This window comes from Dioscorea cayenensis, chromosome 16 (genome assembly GCF_009730915.1).
Source record: "Dioscorea cayenensis subsp. rotundata cultivar TDr96_F1 chromosome 16, TDr96_F1_v2_PseudoChromosome.rev07_lg8_w22 25.fasta, whole genome shotgun sequence".
In the NCBI taxonomy this organism is placed as follows: domain Eukaryota; kingdom Viridiplantae; phylum Streptophyta; class Magnoliopsida; order Dioscoreales; family Dioscoreaceae; genus Dioscorea; species Dioscorea cayenensis.
In genome coordinates, this window is record NC_052486.1 from 20620632 (window position 1) to 20641786 (window position 21155).

The 21155-nt window shown below is 30.3% G+C and overlaps 1 pseudogene; it reads right to left on the reverse strand.

The window, feature by feature from the left end:
• Positions 1–3903: 3903 nt before the first annotated feature.
• On the reverse strand, positions 3904–14986 carry LOC120278616 (annotated as a pseudogene).
• Between the last annotated feature and the right edge of the window lie 6169 nt (positions 14987–21155).

Genomic DNA, 21155 nt, shown 5'->3' on the forward strand with positions numbered 1-21155 from the left:
TCCTAAAAAAAGATGATTTTGTTCTTGCATCATAATGACTTGTACAGCTAATATTTTCAACTATTCAATATAAATCCTCAAGTCATTTTATAAAATATTTCATTTTCATCCATAAGCCAAAATGTGTAAGAAGATATGGCCTTAACATATTATCATATTCAAGATTGTAGACAAATAGCATTTATATATATATCAACATAAATTAAAATAAAAATACACTAAACAATCCAGCGAGACATAAATAAGAGATGAATTTTTTTTTCCAAATAATCCTTAACTACTATTTGGATTATTTGGAAATAATCTAAAACGTCAACAAACTCAAAATCTAATTTTAACAACAAAAGCAATTACTAAAATAAAGTTGTTGCTCAATAAAAGTTTGGAAGATAAACTTTTAACATGACCTTAACAACTTCTTGCAATTCTTTCTCCTCAAAAACTTTTTCTCCTTCATCAGGGAATTTGTTCAAGTCAAACTGAAAATTTGCTGGTACATTCAAGTTGAAACGTCATACATATTCTCTTTCTTCAACAATAACCTTTTCCCCCTGAAGCTTCTTCTCCTTGTCCAGAGGATTTGTTCAAGTGAAATCCAAGATCTGTTCGTACATTTAGGTCAAAACATGGTGTATCTTTGTTTTATTCTTTGGTAGACATTATATCAAAATCAAATGAAGGTTTAGATCCCACAACTATGGAACATGGAGTCTTTACATCTTTTTATTTTCATTGTTGGTCTTTCACCTAAAACAAAGTTTATAAACAACATCTAATTCGGGACGGAGGGAGTATCTTGTTTTGGAGCTCTTCTTTGTTTTTACTTGTCACATTAGAAATTTTGTGAAGCATTAAATAATTTTTTCCCAAATTTACCCTTTAATTTAATATACTTGTACAGTTTTGAATAAATTACAATCAACTAAGTATTAAATTATATACTCCACTTAGAGGGTGTTTGTTTGAGTGGATTTGAAAATCCTTAAATTTGAGAAATCATTTTTTTGTTTCTAAAGATTTGAATTTCTTTTGTTTTTTTAAATCCAAAAGTTATAGGATTATGGAATTTGGCCAAAATGACCGAATTTCAAAATCCCATCCAAGGAATCCCTCAAATGACTTCACATGCAAGCATATATTAATTATATTAATTACTTATAATATTTAAAATTTGAATTCATATTAATTATATTAATTAATATTAATTACACCATAATTATATTTTATAAAATATTAAATATAAAAATAATTAATATATGATATTTTATTATAATAAAGGGAAAAGTACAAAAAAAACCCATGTGATTTCCGAGTTTTGCAAAATAAGGAATGAGAAATTTTTTTTTCGATTCTATGATATGTGGTTTCCTAGATTTGCAAAAATGGGAAAAACCGTTATCTAGCAATTAACGGTGTTAACGCACAAGGGCAAAATCGTCATTTTATTTAAAAATCAACTTATATAACATAAAAAAAATATATTTTTTAAATTTATTTCTCTTCCAAAATTTCACTAAACAAGAAAAAAAAACTTAAATTCCAAAAATCAAACAAAATCATGTTGAAAAATCTTGTTTTTTAAGCCACATAGTGATTTTTTACATAAATAGACAATTTTGCCCCTGCCAAAATTGGAAAATTTAACGCCGTTAACGGTTTTTCCCTTTTTTGCAAATCTGGGAAACCACATATCATAGAATCGAAAAAAAAAATTCTCATTCCTTATTTTGCAAAACTCGGAAACCACATGGGTTTTTTTTGTACTTTTCCCTATAAAAAATTAAGTATATATTAATTATGTTAATTACTAATAATATTAATTACACTATAATTATATTTTATAAAATATTAAATAAAATATAATTATAGTGTAATTAATATTAGTAATATAGTATATAATTGATATGTTATATTATATTAATTATTTTAATAAATAATTAATATATTATATTTTATTATAATAAATTAAGTATATATAAATTATATTAATTACTCATAATATTTAAAATTTAAATTCATATTTACCTAAAGTTAAATGTATATTTTATAATGTATATATTAATTATTACATCAAACTAGACACATGTTTTTCAAATCCAAATTTACAAATCTCTCCAACCAAACACAAAATCATGTGATCCAGCATTATAAATACATCCAACCAAACACTGGATTTGACTCTCCTGAATTTTCAAATCTAAGGATTTGTAAATACAAATCCACTGCATTTTCAACTACATTCAATCAAACGCTAATAGAGTTTTAAATATGGATAGTTTTGGAAAGTAATGGAATTTTTTATAAAACATAGGTAACCAACTAACTTTAATTAATTTTTCTTAATCGATGTGAATTAGGTAAATGTGACAAGTAAAAAGGAAGATGGGAGTAATTCATAATTCGCTCACCATAAACTAACTATTGTTTTGCAGCAACATTGGTAAATTGTTGATATATATCCCCAAAATCATTGGTATATACTCCAAGAGTCTATACTGATGAATTTTCAATATGTTGTATAAAACTATGTTTCTAGAAGAATATACCAATAGTTTTTTGTTCCTTAGTGTAGATTATATGCCTATATCAATGGTCAGTGGTGGAACCAAGGGCGTCAGAAAGATCACTGGGAGGTTAGCTTTCGTCGGAGGCTCGGAGCTTGCGAAACAAATTTTCACTGAACTTCAGCGGCTTTAGCCCCCTCCCCTTGGGCGGCTGGGCCTTGGTCTTTGGACCTCAGTTGTGCTTGTGATGTGCTCTACAGCTCTGGCCAATCAATCACCATTGAGACATTGTGTCAAGATGTTGTGAAAGTGTGAGCTGTGAAGTGTGAAGTCTGGAGCCTTTGAACTCTGAAGCTTGGAGGAAAAATAAAGATGTTGAATTTTGGATCCATAATTCTGATTCTATAAGGTGAAAAATATTGTTATCTGGTTAGGGACTTAAACTTTGATCCGAGTCCAATACCCAAAATTGGCATACCCTCATTGGCTGAAAATCAAGCCTTTGTTTACTACTCAGCAGCTCACACTACAACAAAAATCGCAATTTGCGACACATTTTTGCGACACAAAAAATTAAAAATGTGCCGCAGATCATAATTTGCAACATAATCTGCAACACAATAAAATGTGTCGCGTTTCAGATGTCGCAAATATTTGCGACACTTTTGAAGACTGTGTCGCAAAGTCTGCGACACAAAATAAAAATGTTGCAAATTTAATCGCAATTTATGAATCTTCTGAAACAATATTTGCCAATCAATTTGCAACGATATGCGACAATTTATTGCGACACAATTTCTGTGTCGCAATAAATGTTGCAACTATTTGAGCCTTTTTGCAACATTCTTTGCGACTTATTTTGATTGTCGTAAAACTTTACGCGTCACAAATTGTGTTGCAAATATTGAGTCTTTTTGCAACAAATTTTGTGACCATTTTATTTGTCGCAAAACTTTTTGTGTCGCAAATTATGTTGCAAATGTGTGATGTTTTGCAACAAAATTTGAGACACATTACGATTATTATAAATTGTTTCACAAATTATGTTGCATCTTGATGAGATATTCTGCAACACAATTTTATTGTCGCAAATTTTGTCGCAAATTAATTATTCATAACCATGATTATTTATAATAATTTTTTAACTATTTTCACAAACCTATTTTAAAGCCTAATTTACAATCCACTATGCAAATATAAAAACAATTAGACAACATCAAAAAATTTTCTGAATAATTAACAACAAACTCAAGCTTATATTAAAAATTGTAAGTTGAGTTTTTCTATAAATGAATAAATAAACATTTGCTGTAAACTTATGTCACCAATCCATTGCACAATAGTCATAGAACATGATAGTTTCTTGTTTTGTATTATAATATTTGAAGAATTTTCATCATCATCCATGATACTGATAATCCATTCCATTTTTAGTGATTCCAGGGAGCTGTAAAAAAACCATCCAGTCTCTACCATCACTGCACAAAATTAAGAAAATTATTTGATAAGAATATATATATATATATATATATATATAATGAAGAAGAATAGAGATTGATAACAATGAGTGAAATTGGTGATGAAGTAAAACAGTGAAATGACAAACCTCAGGATAACAACCCTGATGAATGAAATGAGGCATGGTAATCCTCAGAAAGTAGAGGAAGAACTTTACGAAATGAATATGCCTGTCAATCAAAGATTGCAACCAAGGAGAATAACAGATTGGGGAAATAATGCATACATCATAGCCACAAATCAAAAGACAAAACAACCTAACATAATTGAATGAATAGAATGGGAATAGCATGATAAAGCATGACTAAGCCCTTGGAATTGACTACTTCCATAGAACATTTTCCTGATTGGCCTTTGACTAAAAATAAGTAAACTTAAAGCACACTAGGACTGGCTATTGAACTGATAATTAGCTCTCATGATATAATCAGTATGCATTCACGGAGAAATTTATTAATAAAAGAAAAACCAGTGACTAGTTTATTGCTCAACATAGTTTTAGAAGGGGATACATTATGGTTAGATACCAAAATAAGATATAATCGAGAAGGAAAGTTGAGAGATTCTAAAAAGGGATGTCTAATACAATCCCATTTATTAGATTGAAAAAAGGAAGTGAACCATCTTATCATTTTAATAAAATCAATAAGACACAAAGGTATTGAACAAAATAGAAGGAAAAAACAAGAATGGATCTTTGTGAGATAAAAACCAGCCCAAGCTTATCTACAATTGGAAATATCTACATATGTCCAGCAAGCAATAGCGCTGTGAATATTAAACCATGGTCAAAATTTCAACAGTAAATCACAGATATTACAGGTAACATCACAAAACAAGCAATGTAAAAGCACATGCCAAAAAAATAACAAAAGAAAAAGAAAAGAAGAAAAAGAAGGTTTTCAACATCCCCATTCCACACAAGCCACAAGCCAAAGACAAAATGAAGCAGTTTATGAAGTTTTATATTTTACGAATATGATTATTAAAGATTGATGCTTTACTTTGAAGAGATGGGGGATGCCCCTAAGTAAATCATCAAGGGCAGTTCTAAGTTCTCCAAATTTAACAAATGAGAAAATAATTTCATTGAGAGAATGCCCTACAGTATATGTTTGATCTTGAACCTCCCTAGTCTCAATCATCGATATCACCAAGATTAATATTCATGACCTAAGTTTCACAAGCACGGAAATTCTGCACCTCCTTGACTTTGGCTCCTTGGGAAGACCTAACACTACCATCATATTTCCCAAGATCACTGTCACTTCCTTTATGCACAACTTTTCACTTGCCCTGCATTCCTAACATGCTACTAAATCTTACAGATTATCTGACTAAAAGATGGCAGATAATAAAAACATAAAAATATCCTCCTCTTTCATTGAACTTTATGAATTATTTCAATTCAAAATATAAACTTTCAGTAAAAATGAAGAAAATCAACTAAATTAAAGCCTTATCAACTAAAAACATTTATCAACTCCAAAACTCATACAATATATAATTCATATAAAGGACCTTTTGAGTATTGGGGCCATAAGCACATGGAATGCTGGTGGGGGTATCAAATAAACAAAGAGGGAATGCTTGCAAAGATTGAGTAAACCAGATGACACGTGCTTACAACTTTTGAAACACTAATGGCTATTGTTGTCCAATGTTGTTATCCAATAAAGTCCATATTATTCTCTTCTTATCAATTATTATTTCAATTATATGATCAAGGTAGATGATTATTTCATTGATTTGTCACTTGCATATGCACAAAATTAATGTTGAAATTTATAAATAAAAAAAGGAGTATCATTATTGTTATTAGTATTTCATTATTTCTACCTACCAAACTCGTCACATTATTGGAGTGCCTTCTAAATTGTAAACATGCTTTCTTGATTTTGTATTTTATAAATGTTTGCAGAATGCTGAAAAAAGGTTGGACATCATATACGCTATTATACAAAAAGCGATAGAATTGTATAGGTTTTAAGAGATTTCTACAATTATACCTCTTCAACTTGATTATCACTGGAAAATTAAACCCGATGGCGTCCGAGTATGTATCTAAATCTTCAAATAATGGAGCTCGAGTCAAGTTCATATTGCAACCATAGTCTAATTACAGGGAGTTCTAGTTAAACAAGATGCCTATCATCTTACTTGCTCGAGTGCTTTTCAACTGCTTTTGCCTGCTTAAGGGAATCTCGACTCATGATCTTGTTATGTTAATATTTAAAAACTCTTTATCAAATCTGATTTAGTCTTGAATGCACTTTCTTACAATAATAAAATTTGAATATAACCTTTTAAAAAATAAAACCTTGCTAATCTTATTCATTGTCAATGCAATAAGCTTTGAATGCATGTTTTAAGTGAGATTATGGCATGTATTAAATGCATACCTGAATTATGGTTAAGTTTATACATGCAAAAAATTATCTTTTGAATTGAAGAAAGATGAGGTTCCCGATAGAAACAAAAAGCGTAGTTTTTACCTTCCATCCAAAACTATTACGGCATGATTCAGGTACTGCAACAAGATCACTATCCTTAGCCAACAAGACTTATCGCCTTCATCATCTTCATACTGTACAAGTAAACATCAAAATTAAGAAGTGGGGATGGCATCACCAGTTAAGAGAATTTGTTACTTTACCAAAAGTTGAGCAGCTTTGAGTCTATAGCAGGTCCAATTCTGCGTGACAGTTGATACAAGCTCGCCTAAATTCTCCGTACCTGCAGTCAGATAGATGCAAGTCAAACTTGAACATCTGAAGCATGCATATTGTAGCATTGGAATTCAATACTTGATGAAATTCTATGAATCATAATATACCTGAATTAAATCTATGCACATGACCCTTTTGGTCTTCAAGTTTGAAAGAAAAAGAGTTTCCAAGACCAAGCGGGGGATAGATAGACTTCCCAGTTTCAGCATATTCCAATTGCAAAAGAGCAGACATTTAACTAAAAAGAAAATATTGGCTTTAGATACTTGAATAGCAGATTGGAAAATCATGAAAATGATGAAAACTGCAAAGAAAAAGACCTATTGGTATCAAACTCTCCATCAGCTGGATCCAAGGCAAGGGCAGAATCCCAAAACTTTTGCATTATTGTGTTCGCCATGTCATTTGCAGTGGAACCTCCGATCAACCTTTACAAAAAAATGTAAGAAATAATAATCGGAAAGCAACTATTGAGACATTCTAACAAAACAGGGAAAAACCACAAGTCTCTGGGAAAGGTATTTCGGGGAATTGAACATTTACAATAATTTGAAGTTCAACAAGTGCATCTCAAGCGACTAACATACCATGGAGATTGCGAGCATGAGTAATTTGTAAAACATCAACACAAGCAACAACGCAACCATGCTGAAAAAGAATATATATTAAGTTTGAGCAGACAAAAGAAATATCGACTCACCAAAAAAACATTGCTTACCTTTGTCTCAGAAACGAGGAGATACAAGAATTTTCCATCATGCATTATATGCGACGCATCAAGAATTGTTGTTTCCGTTGATGCACATTCAGGGTTTGAAGTCATTACCTTGAGAAATTAATAATACATAAAAATATTCAAGGAACCATATGATATTAAATCAATAACTCTACTCGTATAAGGATAAACCACATTTAGAGATAAAATTGAAGCGGCATGTATTAATCTACATGAAAGTGAGTTTAGATAGAAACCTTCTCAACCAGAGTTAGTTCAGGGGAAAGATTCTGAGCAACTACTCGCATGAGGATATCTTTCGAACTGCAGATAAGTTTGAGAAATCAACAATACCAAGTAGACTCACAAAACAATAATAACAGTATATAAAATCAAAGCACAAAAGACATAAAAGCACCAATAACATCAAGAGCTTACGTGAGTATCCCTTGAGGCTTGTTTGCCATCACAACAACCATATAATTGACCCGATATTCTTGCATCTTTTTAGCGGCAACATATACATGGTCTGAAGGTGATACTATTAAAACTCTGTAAAGAAATATAATTGAAAATTTGGAGATTTCCCACCAAAAAATGACACAAGAAATATAAAAACAGATGTTTTCAGAAACAGCAACAACCATACTTTGTGCTTTCTGTCAGGATAGTTGCCAATGAAGGTTTAAACATCCGGTTCTCGAAGAGTTTCTATGAATGCATATGGAGCTGTAATAAAAAATTGATGAGTTATAAAATGTAAATAAAGCTCAGATTGGTAGCATCAAACATTCTACATGTGAAAATGTAACTAATTTAGATTAGCTTTCATTGTCTAAGTTTATACGCATCCGTTAAGTGATCGGAAAAATATATCTAAAGCTAGTTAGAATACAGGACTTTGTGGTTTTTAATCATTAATCTAAAATCAACTTTCTTGTAGATCATAATTTTGTAATTCAGTAAACATGAAGCCCATGTTCTCATATTAAAAGTGTTTGCTTTTGCAATCTCTTCTATGGAAATGAATACGCTGACTTATGTACCCAAGTATGAGAGAAGCAAACTGAAATTCACAAGAAACTTGTCCGAAAAACTTTTTAGTTTCTCAATTTTTACGCCATTCAAACTTCAAAGAATAACTCCCTACCTTTATCACTACAAATTTTAATAAATCCATTCAAAAGGTGAGAATATGCCCACCTAATGAAGTGGGGAATAAAAGAAAATTCCACCTTAAAACCTCAAGATTATATCTGAGAAAAAGGAACTAAAATATGGCCATAACATAATCCAAAAGACGATTCCATGAGTGACAAAATAAAATCTCACATGTTGTGAAAAGGCATTAGACTTGAAACTGCACTACCTTCATCACACAGATACATTTCAAGAGAAAAAGTAGATATTATTACTCAATTCTTGGTAGTTGCATAAAATACCAAAGAAATTCACACTATTCTCTATTTAGTTGCATGTTATAAGACATGAAAGAGTTAGCATAACAAGAGATAGCATGAATACACTCCATAAACAGCACTAACACACACCATCAAAGAAAACTCTAATCCATGCAAAAGTTTATAGGAAATGATCCTGAAAAATTGTTTCCCCACTGACGTTCAACACTTTCAGCAACTGCCGAATAGCATTGCCTCGCTCTGCGAGCCTTCTCCATTCTTGCTATAGCATCGTAAAAGGCATTTTTGTGATATCTAACATGGCGATTACTTCACCATTATCAACAACAGGAAGATGCCTAAACTTTCATGTCATAGATCAAGTGAAATATCACAAGACAGAAAATAAAAAAAAGTTCGAACAAGTGGGTCAAGTATAACTGCAAATTACTATAGAACATACAAAGCCCATTAAATACTGAAACCAAAAGCAAACAAGACTTTAACTCAGATAGCATCGCAAAAAAGGATATAGCTTTGTACTAAAGCAAGTAAATAAGAGAGTGCACCTTGTACCATCTTCTACAATGCTTCAATAGCCAAAGTATTCGCCATCACAAACACTGGGTTCCTCATCATGATCTTTCGAAACAATAGTCCGCTCCGTCCCTCAAACCTTCGACTATCACCGTCATAGCAATATCCTATCCAATAAGAAAAACCCCCACAATCAAAAAAACTAAAAACACCCAAAATCCCAGCACCCCAAGATAAAAGCGAATCGAGATACAAACTTTATCGGTGATAATGCTCGAGAGAAGCCCATTCGCATCGGTCAATAGAACGAAAGATCGACCCGTCAGCGGCCATCCTCCGCAAGCATCGAGCATCTGCTGCCGCCTCGGGAATCATCGGGCTTTAAAGCCTAAGCTTCCTCACCGTTCTCTCCCCACTACCCCCCATATTCCAACACAATTACACATAAATTAATCAAAACCAGAGAGATAAAAGAACAAAAAGGACCAATGAATAAAGAATAAGGAAAGAATCTCACTGGGCTTGGTTAGGGGACGAAGGCTTGACAGCAACGGCGTCGTTCTTCGACGAAGCGAGAGGCTTCTTCGACAAAGCGGAGGGCGCAACACGGCGCGAGCGGCGGGAAGGGAGGAACAGCGTGGGTATTCATCGATGGAAGAAACAATGAAACCCTAGAGAGGAGGTAATCACCGGAACCCTAGATTGGGCGGTGGCTATGACGAGGCAGAGAAGTGAGAACCGAGCGTATCTTCTTTGGATTTTTAACGGATTCGGGTTTTTTTTTGTTGCGGTTTTAGATCCGAACCTGGTTGTTTAGCCGATCCGATAAGGGTGGAATGCTCTCCATTCTATAAATATTTTTAAATTATTTTCGGTTAAATTCATATATATATATATATATATTCGGTTTAATTTTTTTACATATTAAAATTTTTATTCTACATGGTATTTGGTTTTATTGAAAATATACACTAGAAGAATTTTGAGATATATAGAGATAAAAATAAAAATGTTATTTTAAACAAATCTCTTAAAATTATGTAAAATATTAATTAAATAATAATTAACCTTTAATCTATACATACTATTAAAGTAGATGTATAATCTACTCCGAAAGCATTTCAAGGAACAATTTAATTTTTTTTAATAGTATTCAAATTTTTATTTATATTACTTATAATATTAATAATTAAAAAATATTAATTACACCTAATTATTTATATAATAAATGTCCATGAGACTTTTGAAATCCAAGGTATAAAATAGTTTCTGAGTTGTTTAATTATATTATTTTATATATGATATTGCTTCAAAACTCCTCACAAAATTTTAAAATCACCGATGCAAAGCCGGGGTGAAATGCCTAGTTACATTAAATGCAGTAGGAAGGGTTTCATTTGTAGAGTCTCCGTTGTGAAATCCGAATAGTTGATGGATAAAAAAATAAAATAAAATAATTTAAAAAAATACAAAATAAGATTTTGACAATTTTTTTTATAAAAACAAGAAACACTATATATATCAAGAGTATGAACATGGGCTGGGAATTAATCATGTGCACCCACAATCTACGATCATTACCATTATTTTTTCAAATGAGTCTTGAACTCATCATCGTTTTCCACAATAAGGTTAAGTGCCACTAGGCTATAAATTTTTTGGTTTGATATCATTTCTTCAACAACATTTTTTTTCAATATTATTTTTTATTGAGATTTTACAAAATAATAATTCAAAACATTTTTTATTTTTTTAATAATTTTTTAACATTAACCTAATTATAACAAAATATAGTTTTTTTATAATTTTTAAAAATAAATTTCTATTTGCTTATGTGCCATATATACACTAATGGATCCCCTATTTTGATAAAAGTTATTATTATTATTTATTTATTATTATTATTATTATTTTTTTGAATAGAGATTTGAGAAATACCCTTATTAAAATTGATAATAAGTTCAACCCAACGGATTCAAATTTTGCGACACAGTTTGCGACACCAACAAATCATTGCAAATAATGTGTCGCAATTTGTGTCGCAAACCAATTGCATGTCAAGTGCCAACATTTGCGACAAAGTTTGTGACGCCAACAGATCGTTGCAAATAATGTGTCGCAATCTGTGTCGTAAACCATTACATGGTAGGTGCAAAAACTTTTGTGACAAAATTGGCAACATTCTTGGATGGTCATTTTTTTGCAACGCAATTTAGTTAAATCTGCAACATTTTTGTTTTTTTGTCACAAATGGTTGCAATTTGTGTCGCAAATATATGTGTCACAAATAACATTTTTTCTTGTAGTGTCAAAGATCTCTCCTTTCTTAGCATTCTTGCTATTCTAGCTCCAACTTGGGCTGTGAATCTGTGATTCAAATTCACTGATTACTCTTTGTGTGAAACTGAAAGTCTGAGCATGATTATTGAGTTGAGGTATGGTTTTTCCAAATAGATTTGTTTTTTGTTTATTTAAGTTCCCGTTTGAATTGGATTTTGTTGTTTTGATCATAAAATTCATCACTTTGTTTTTCAAAAATTCCTATATCTAATCCAGAATCAATATATGGCCTATTGAGAAGAATGATTCAAAGATTTGAGGAGTGGATTTGATCATTTGAGGGTCGTATGTAAGACTTCATTCTTTTGCTTTAGAATTTCATCAATGCAATGAGAGAACCATCCCTTCCTATTGGTTTGTCCTGTCAGATAGATAGATAGAAAGATAATGAGACCAAAAAGAGCATATTCACCATCTTCATCTTGTGCTTTGACACTTGTTGTCGTTGCAAGCGTTTAGTCCAACAGGAGAGTTTGTTGTGTCAAATATATATTTCATGCCCCATTCTAGATTTATGATTTCTAACTAAAGCTAGAAAAGGTTTATTTCTGTCAGGCTACTAAGCCTACTATGATTTGCAATTCTACATGTTCAAATTTTCTAGTGACTTGGTAGACATAATTTCTCATCAATGTGTTAATTTATTATGGTGTTATACTTTGTTTCAACCAAATTGTGGATTGTATTAATTTCTTGAGTAACACTACACTTGAATGTTTTAAAAAAAAAAGGAACTTGGAAATTGGTTGTAAAAGATCTAATGTTAGTATTGATATCATTTTTATGGCATTTTGGGATGGATTAAGACTTGCTTCTCTTTCAAGTAAAGATTTCTTCATTCGTTTTTTGTTTTTCTCTTTTCCTCAGTCATTTGGGATGATTCATTGTTGTTCATTTAAAAAACATCAACTAGGACACTGATTATATTTTTTGGTAGCAAAAGCACACATGCTTGCGTAGTCTCAATGTTTCTTTTTGTACTACTTTTGCTTCTTCAAATATATGGAGACAAGATATCTAGTCAACTTAGTATTGGTTAATCTATTAAAAGTTTGCTTTTTATCCAATGAATGAAGCCATGTTGTACTTCAAAGGAAAAATGTTGCATTGTTAGTTAAATGTGTTGCTTGAAGTAGGTTATCATTTTTATTTTCAATTTGTTGAGTTGTGAACTATGTTATTAATGAAATGGAATTCATTTATATTGGAAAAATGCTTTAAATAAATTAGCAATATTGTTGCCTTTGAATGTCTAGTTATTATTTTATTATCATTTTTTTATGCATGTTTATTTTGTCTTCGAATAGCATTATACACTTTTATAGACAATTGGACATGGATAAATTTGTAATTAAATGGCCAAGAAGTGAAGAGTCCTCCAATTCTCCAAAAGCGCCACTAGGCTCTGAATCAAGACAGAAAAACACCTGCGTAAATTTCAACTCGAATGATATTGTTAGTGACCCGGGAGTACGAAAACCTGATTAAAGACTTTAATGTTGGGGTTAGAGATCAAGTTTGAAGGGAATATTTAATTAGAGGTCCTTGTCAACCAATTGCCCACAATTTCCCATAAAAAAAATATGGCAAACAAAAGAGAAGTTTCCAAGAAACTTGGTTAAAACAACGTCCATGGTTGGAGTACAGTGTGACCAAATTAAGATGCAACATTTTGTTTTTGGTGTTATCTTTTCACACCAAGTAGAGAAAATCGAATAAGAGAAGATGCATTCACTAAAATGGGACTCAATAATTGGAAAAAGGCTCTAAAAAGAATTCATAGAGCATGTTGGTGTTGTGAACAGCGTGCATAATAATGCAATAATACAATTTTAAAGTTTTCCAAAATCAAAGCCAGAGCGTGTCACACCAATAGGTTGCACATTCACTTGAGATGGAGGTTGAATATCGTACTTGTTTAACAGACCATTTTGGATGTGACACATTTTCTCTTGAAGCAAGGCTTGGCTTTTCGTGGACATGATGAGTCATCGAGCTCATTAAACAAAGACAATTTCCTTAAGTTACTAGAGTGGTATAGCCTGTGGAATGATAAAGTTTTTAGGGTAGTCAATCAAAATACTCCTAGAAACAATCAAATGACTTCCCCTAAGGTTCAAGAGGAGTTAGTAAATACTTGTGCAGTAGAGATTACATGTGTCATCATTGATAATATGGGAGATAACTATTTTTTTCCCTTATGATTGATGAAGCTCGGGATGTGTCAATGAAGGACCAAATGAGAGTTGTTCTACGATATGTGAATAAGAATGGAAGTATGATAGAGTGGTTCCTTACTATGGTTCATATGCCAGATACCTCATTCATTTCATTGAAGAATGGTATTGATTGTTTATTTGCTAAATATGAGTTATCTTTTTCAAGGCTGAGGGGACAAGGGTATGATGGAGCTTCAAATATGTGAGTGAATTCAATGGTGGTTTGAAGTGATAAGTGTTCAATATTCATATATTTCATATCATTTTGTACACTCATTTAGCTTGATATTGTAGAATTCGATGCTAAATCTAGTGTGTTTCATATTCTTATTCTTAGACCAATATTTCAAGATGAGAGAGAGCCAAAAGAAACATTCCAGACACTAAACGAAGAAGTTGGAGATCTCTTGGCATCATTTGAATAAGGACAAAGTAAAACTGGGTAGCTTACAGCCAGCTTACGGCATACTTTACAGTTATAAGTAGATTTTAGAGAATCTTACGGGCATGCTTATGCCCGTAAGGAGCATTCAAAGCCAAATCAGAGAATCTTATGTACACGGCTTACAATCGTAAGGATGCCCGTAAGGACCATCCAGAGGAATTTATGACCACAGCTTATGCCGCAAGCTGGACCGTAACATAAACAGAAGACCTTAAGGATGTGACTTACGGCCGTAAGTGTACACGTAAGGCTCATGACCATCTTTTCCAGCTCTCTTATGGCCATGTCCTTATGCCCATAAGGAGTCCATAAATAGTCAAGTATAAATAGAACTTATAAGGATTTTTTTAGCGCACCTTTTGCTTTTCTTTTAGGGGAGTCTTGGAGGTGAAGTTAGGGAAGAAAGAAAACGAATCTCTACTCAAGGGGATATTCCAAGGAAGATTTGGATCGACATTTAAGGGGATTGGAGATCGTAGTCATCGAGCTCACCTTGGCGGCGTGCGTGGAAGCTTTCCTAGGGTTTCTCCGGCGATCCTCTGTTGGCACGATTGAGAAGAGAGTTTTCATGTTCTTCATGTCTCCTCCTATTACTTGTATCTTAAATTCTTGCCCTCTTTTAATGGAAGGCTAATTTGTAGATGTTTGGGCATAGTTGAAACTCTAAGGGTTTATTTCATTATATTGTTTGTTGGATCCTTAACGATTTATTTGCTTTCATACATTTGATGTGCTTGGTGATGAGAAGAAATTCCTACCTAGCATAGACATACCGCAATTTAAGAGAATAGTGAGTAAGCCTTTGGTTAGGGTACTTTGGAGACCCCATCTTCCTCAATTCTCCTGAGTGAGTTAGTGATAATCTATGTGCTCTTTGTAATCATGTGGAGTAGATTTTTAGAGAAATCACATCTTTGCTTAGTATTCAGATTAGAGGTAATTTCTATCTTTGAGGGAGATTATCTACTTAAAAGATTGTCATTAGCTCACAGTGAAGTTTCATTGAGTGTCAATGTGATTATGTGGATGCATGTATCAACTCTGCACCTTTTCAGTTACTTTTCATCTAAGAAATCGGGGTTTAGTATAATTTTGGAAACCTCTCATTTCAAATAGGATTGCATGTTTAGACAACCCATTATAAGAAACTGCTGAATTAGAAATAGAAATTTAACAACGGAATTATTCTGTTACTAATTAGCAACGAATCAATATCGAATTACTTATCTGTTTCAATTTGAGAAACAAATGTTATATCCATTTCAAAGTTTGAAACGTAAGTTTTGCCCGTTGTTAATTCATTACTAGTTTACAAATCCGTTTGTAAATTAGTAACGGATTACAAATTTGTTTCTAATATTGGCAACAAAACATAATTCTATTGGTAAATAAGAAACAGAAAGAAATTCCATTGCTAAATTTATATTTTTTTAAAAATATATTTTTTTCTCTAAGATTATTTAGATAAATTGATAAATAACTTTTATGTATGTGTATAATATTTGTTTAAAAAATATATCATAGAGATAATTATTTATAGGATTAGTATTTAATGAATATGAGACCAATAAATTCAAATTTTGATTATATTTTTTTAGAAAAAATTATTACTTGGAATCAATTAACCAGACCCAATTGGAAACTAGTTGAGCGGTATATCATTGAAGTACACAAAGGCATAACAAGTTTTGGACAGAAACACACATAAAGAAATAGCCAAGACTACCGCAAAACACACACAACTATCAAGCAGTACTCCTGGCAAGACAACTGCTTATATAACAAGCCTTAGATTTAAATTATCGTCTCTGGCATCGCCGTCTCTGATTCCTTAGATCAGCTACTGCACCATAATAAAGGACCGCATGAGCGTCATCATAGGTTGTCGCCATCTCTCCTATTACCCGTACCTTCTGTATAGTTATGGCATGTACTGTGGTTCTATCACTACAGCAAAAAAAGCTTATTGTGACATTTTTGAAACAACATTTTTGTCAAATGTCACTAAAAACCATTAAAATGACTTTTTAGCGATATTTGTAATAAATGTTGGTATAATTTTATATATCCCTACTTTAAAGTGACATTTTTTACTTATAGTCAAAAGAGATTTGGTTTTATGACTTTTTTTTAAGGATTTTAGGGACATTGAAAGAAATGTCGGTATAATATTAGTTGTTAAGACGTTTATTACGACATATGTAACAAATGTCATACATCAATATGACTCTCTTGCATCAATTTGTTATGACGTATTTGAAAATGTCATTTTAAGCTATGTCTTAATAGTTTATTAAATTTAGTGACATTAGTAAGTTGTGTCGCTATAATCTTAGTTTTTATTATTGTTTTTTATGACCTTTGAAATAACTGTTGTAATAGTGCACATATGACATTTCTATATAGACATCTCAATGATCCTGCCATTTATTTTTTTATTTTAAAAACAATGTAGATCATGTAATTGTTATGTTTTACAATCACCACTACAATTGAATTTGATGGTTTTGTGGGGTTATTAACAGGGTGGAGATACACCGAGAATATATTCAACGTTCTAGCCCCAAATTTACAAGTCCACCCTAAACCATCACCCCAACCTCAACAATATTATTACTATCCTCTTATATATTCATATATAATTAGGATCATATATATATATATATATATAATGTTCATGACTAGTTTAATTTATGTTTGATAGTTGATATGTGAACGAGAAGCCTTCCTCGCATGGACGGATTTTGCTTGGGGACAGTGGGAGCAATTCTCCCACTCAATTTTTTAAAATTTATTTTTACATCACAAATTTTTAATTTTATTTAATTTTGTCTCTCTCTCTCTCTCTCTCTCTCTCTCTCTCTATATATATATATATATATATATATTTAAATCTATTCATATATAGTTCATATAAATTATAGGACTATAATTACAAAAAACTAAAATAATTTTTTTAATTTATGATAGAGATGGTCTTGTCCACCTTGTTAATGTTTATTAGTACATATTAGATCAACCTAAAACCATAAAATTGAATATAACTGTGGATTAGATTGCAATTGCTTCACATTAAAGTTTTATTTTCATTGGATACCAATGTTAAATAAATATAACTCTCATATTTATGCAAATACCAACAAAACAGAGTGGATATGAGAAATATTTTACAATAAAAACAATTATATGATCGTTTTTTTTTCTTTTTTTTAATTTTTTTATATAGTTTAATTATTCCATTATCATAAAATTAAAAAACATTGCTAAAAGGGCTAGAGTCTTGAACAAAAGATAAAAAATAAAATAACATGGTGCACTATGTAATTAATTGGATGTTATCTTAAATGATTAATTAAATTAAATTAAATTAAATTAAATAATTGTCGATAATTGAACCCCACTATATTGACCTCAATAATCTTTTATAAGTAAATAATATTAGTACGCAACTACCAAATTCAAAATATATATATATACATATAATTTCCAAAAATATGAATAATAATTTGAAATTGCAAAAAAAAACGCGGTATTTTGATGAAAATAAAGATGACAATTTTTTTGAAATTAAACAAAAAAAAGGCACCAATTTTTTTTCGCAATAGCCAAAATTAGGTGGCAATTTATTTTTAAAATCACCTATATAAAGGATAGATGAGACAATAAAAAAGCCCAATAGCGTAAAAAAAAAGTTCTTGCCTGGAGATAAAGTAAGTATCATGATTTTTCTTTATTCCATACTTTTTTTGTATTGCTTTTCTTGTAGTATTATCTAAATATTTAACTTGTTGTTTATTTTGTTGAATGAGTAATCGATGATTAATTGTTTTTAATTAGTTTTTGTTTGCAATAAAAAATATTGGAATTTTAATTAATGTAATATTAGGGGTTGATAATACTTATAATCGGCAAAAAGAGAACAAAAACAACAAGATTGAGTCAAGTGGGATGAGATCTTCAAGGCAACCTGTGTTTTTGTTGGAAATTAAAAACTTTCTTGGCTTTTCTCCTTGTAATCATGGGTGAGAATTTTAAAAGGAGAGGGTGTTGGTGAGGTTCAATGTCAATCCATAGAGAAGTGACATATATTTTTAATATATGAATTTTTATGGTTTCAAATTTATTTTCAATCAATGGTATCTCATAGGTTTTAGACTTTCTTGTGATTTATTACTTCTATTTAAGTATCATGAATTTTCTTTATTCTATATTTTTTTAATGTTGTTTTTCTTATAAGATTATCTTAATAATTTAATTTGTTATATTTTTTTATGGATAATTCGTAGATGATTAATTCTTATAATTAGTTTTTGCTATAAAAAAATATATTAGAATTTTAATTAATGTAATTTTAGGGTTTGAGAATACTCTTTAAATTGGGATGAGATATTCAAGACAATCCTTGTTTTTGTTGGAAATTAAAAACTTTTTGGCTTTTCCTCTTTCAACGTGGAGATGGGGGAGAATTTTAAGATGAGAGGGTGTTGATGAGGTTCAATTTCAATCCATAGAGAAGTGATATATGTTTTTAATATATGAATTTTTATGTTGTTTAAATTTCTTTTAAATCAATGGTATCTCATTGGTTTTAGATTTTCTTGTGTTTGATATCTTCTATTTAAGCATCATGAATTTTTTTTATTCCATAATATTTTTTTAATATTTTTTTGAAATATTATCTAAATAATTTAATTTGTTATATTTTTTATGGATAATTAGTAGACGATTAGATTTTATAATTAGTTTTTGCTATAAAAAATATGAGAATTTTAATTAATCTAATTTTAGGGATTGAGAATACCTTTTAAATTGGCATGTGATATTCGTGAAAACCCTTATTTGGTTGGAAATTAAAAACTATTTGGTTTTCTCCTTGCAACGTGAAGATGGGTGACAATTTTAAGAAGAGAGGATGTTGGTGAGGTTCAATTTCAATCCATAGAAAATCGATATATATTTTTAATATATGTATTTTTATGGTGTTTAAATTTCTTTTTAATCAATGGTATTTCATAGGTTTTAGATTTTCTTGTATTTTATTACTTCTATATAAGTATCACGATTATCATTTATTTCATATTTTTTAGCATTGTTTTTCTCACAATATTATCTAAATAATTTAACTTGTTTATTTTGGTGCATAATTGTTATATGATAAATGTTTTAATTAGTTTTTGTTATAAAAAATTTGAGAATTTAAATTAATAGGGTTTGGGAATACTTTTTAAAGGATAAAATCTCCAAAAACAACTTTTGTTTTTGTTGAAAATTAAAAACTTTTGGTTTTCTCTCCCTTCTTTTTTTTTTCTCTTGCAAAAGGATGATCGGATGTTAGTGTGAGAGGAAGTGGACAGAGAGAGAGAGAGTGTGTGTGTGTGTGGCTTACCTCCCTTTTTTTTTCCCCCTTTTTGTCTTAGTTCTCGATCGGTCACTATTTCTCAATTTCATGATAGCAATGATGATCCTATTGATGGTACAATTTTCATACATCTTATATTTTTAAATTATTAAATTGTTCAATTTTATTATTTATTTCTCATTTTTTTTAATAATTAATTTAGTTACTCATTGATCTATTTATATATTTTCTTTTACAGATGAGTGAACAATATGATAAATTTAAAGCCAATGTCAAGGATTGAAGCCTTATCTTTTTTTTCTTTTTTTTTTTTTACAATGTTTGAAAGAAATTTCTTTAAGATTTGTAGATCATGTTAACATTATTTTAATTAGTGTTTAAATACTATGCGACAATTTTTTTTAATTTTTTATAACTAATTTTTATTACTATTTTGTTAAATCATGTAAATTAATTTTATAGTATTTATATTTTATCTCATATTTGACTATTAAATTGTATATAAATAATATTTAAATTAATATTGTGAAAAATTATACAATAGTTTTCCAACATTTGCAAATGTTACACTTTGTTATCATTCACAAATACTATATAGTTAAAACAACATTTATGAAATGTTGATATAAGACTTTTAAGGGGCAATTAACAAATGTTACTAAATAATTCTTGTTCCAATATTTATATATGGCACTTTAAATTAAAAATTAAATAGTACTAATAACTTCTACCAACATTTATAAATGTTGTATTAAATTGATATTAAAAAGTGATATTTCGTTAAACCAATGTTTACCAAATGTCGTTATAAGTAATTTAAGAGACATTTAACAGCAATTTAATGACTGGCAACAATTATTAATGTTGCAATATATTTTAGATTAATACAAAGTAAAACTTGTAGCGACATTTGCTAATGATGCAAAAAATGTCGATTTATCAAAATTTAATATACTAACATTTAAAAACGTCGAATTAAATTCAACTATTTCATTAAACCAATGTCTACAAAAGGTCAATATAAATATTTTAAGAGACTTTTAACATATGTTACCATAAAATCTTTATAACAACAATTGTAAATGTTGCTACATTTCAAAATTAATGTGATAAAAACTTGTGGCGACTTATGCAAATGTTGCACAAAATAAAAACAAATGTTGCTCAAACCATATACAAATGTTGGAATAAAATTCTTACTGAGACTACTTACAAATGTTGGAAAATGTCATAATGAATGTCGAATTAGATAGGTAGCGAAGTTTCCTGTAAATGTCATAACAAAGCATACCGACTGTGACAATAATGACATATAATCGACATTTGCTAAAAATGTCGGTATAGAACTATTCCAATGTTTTCCCCTCATTTTGCGACATATGACAAATG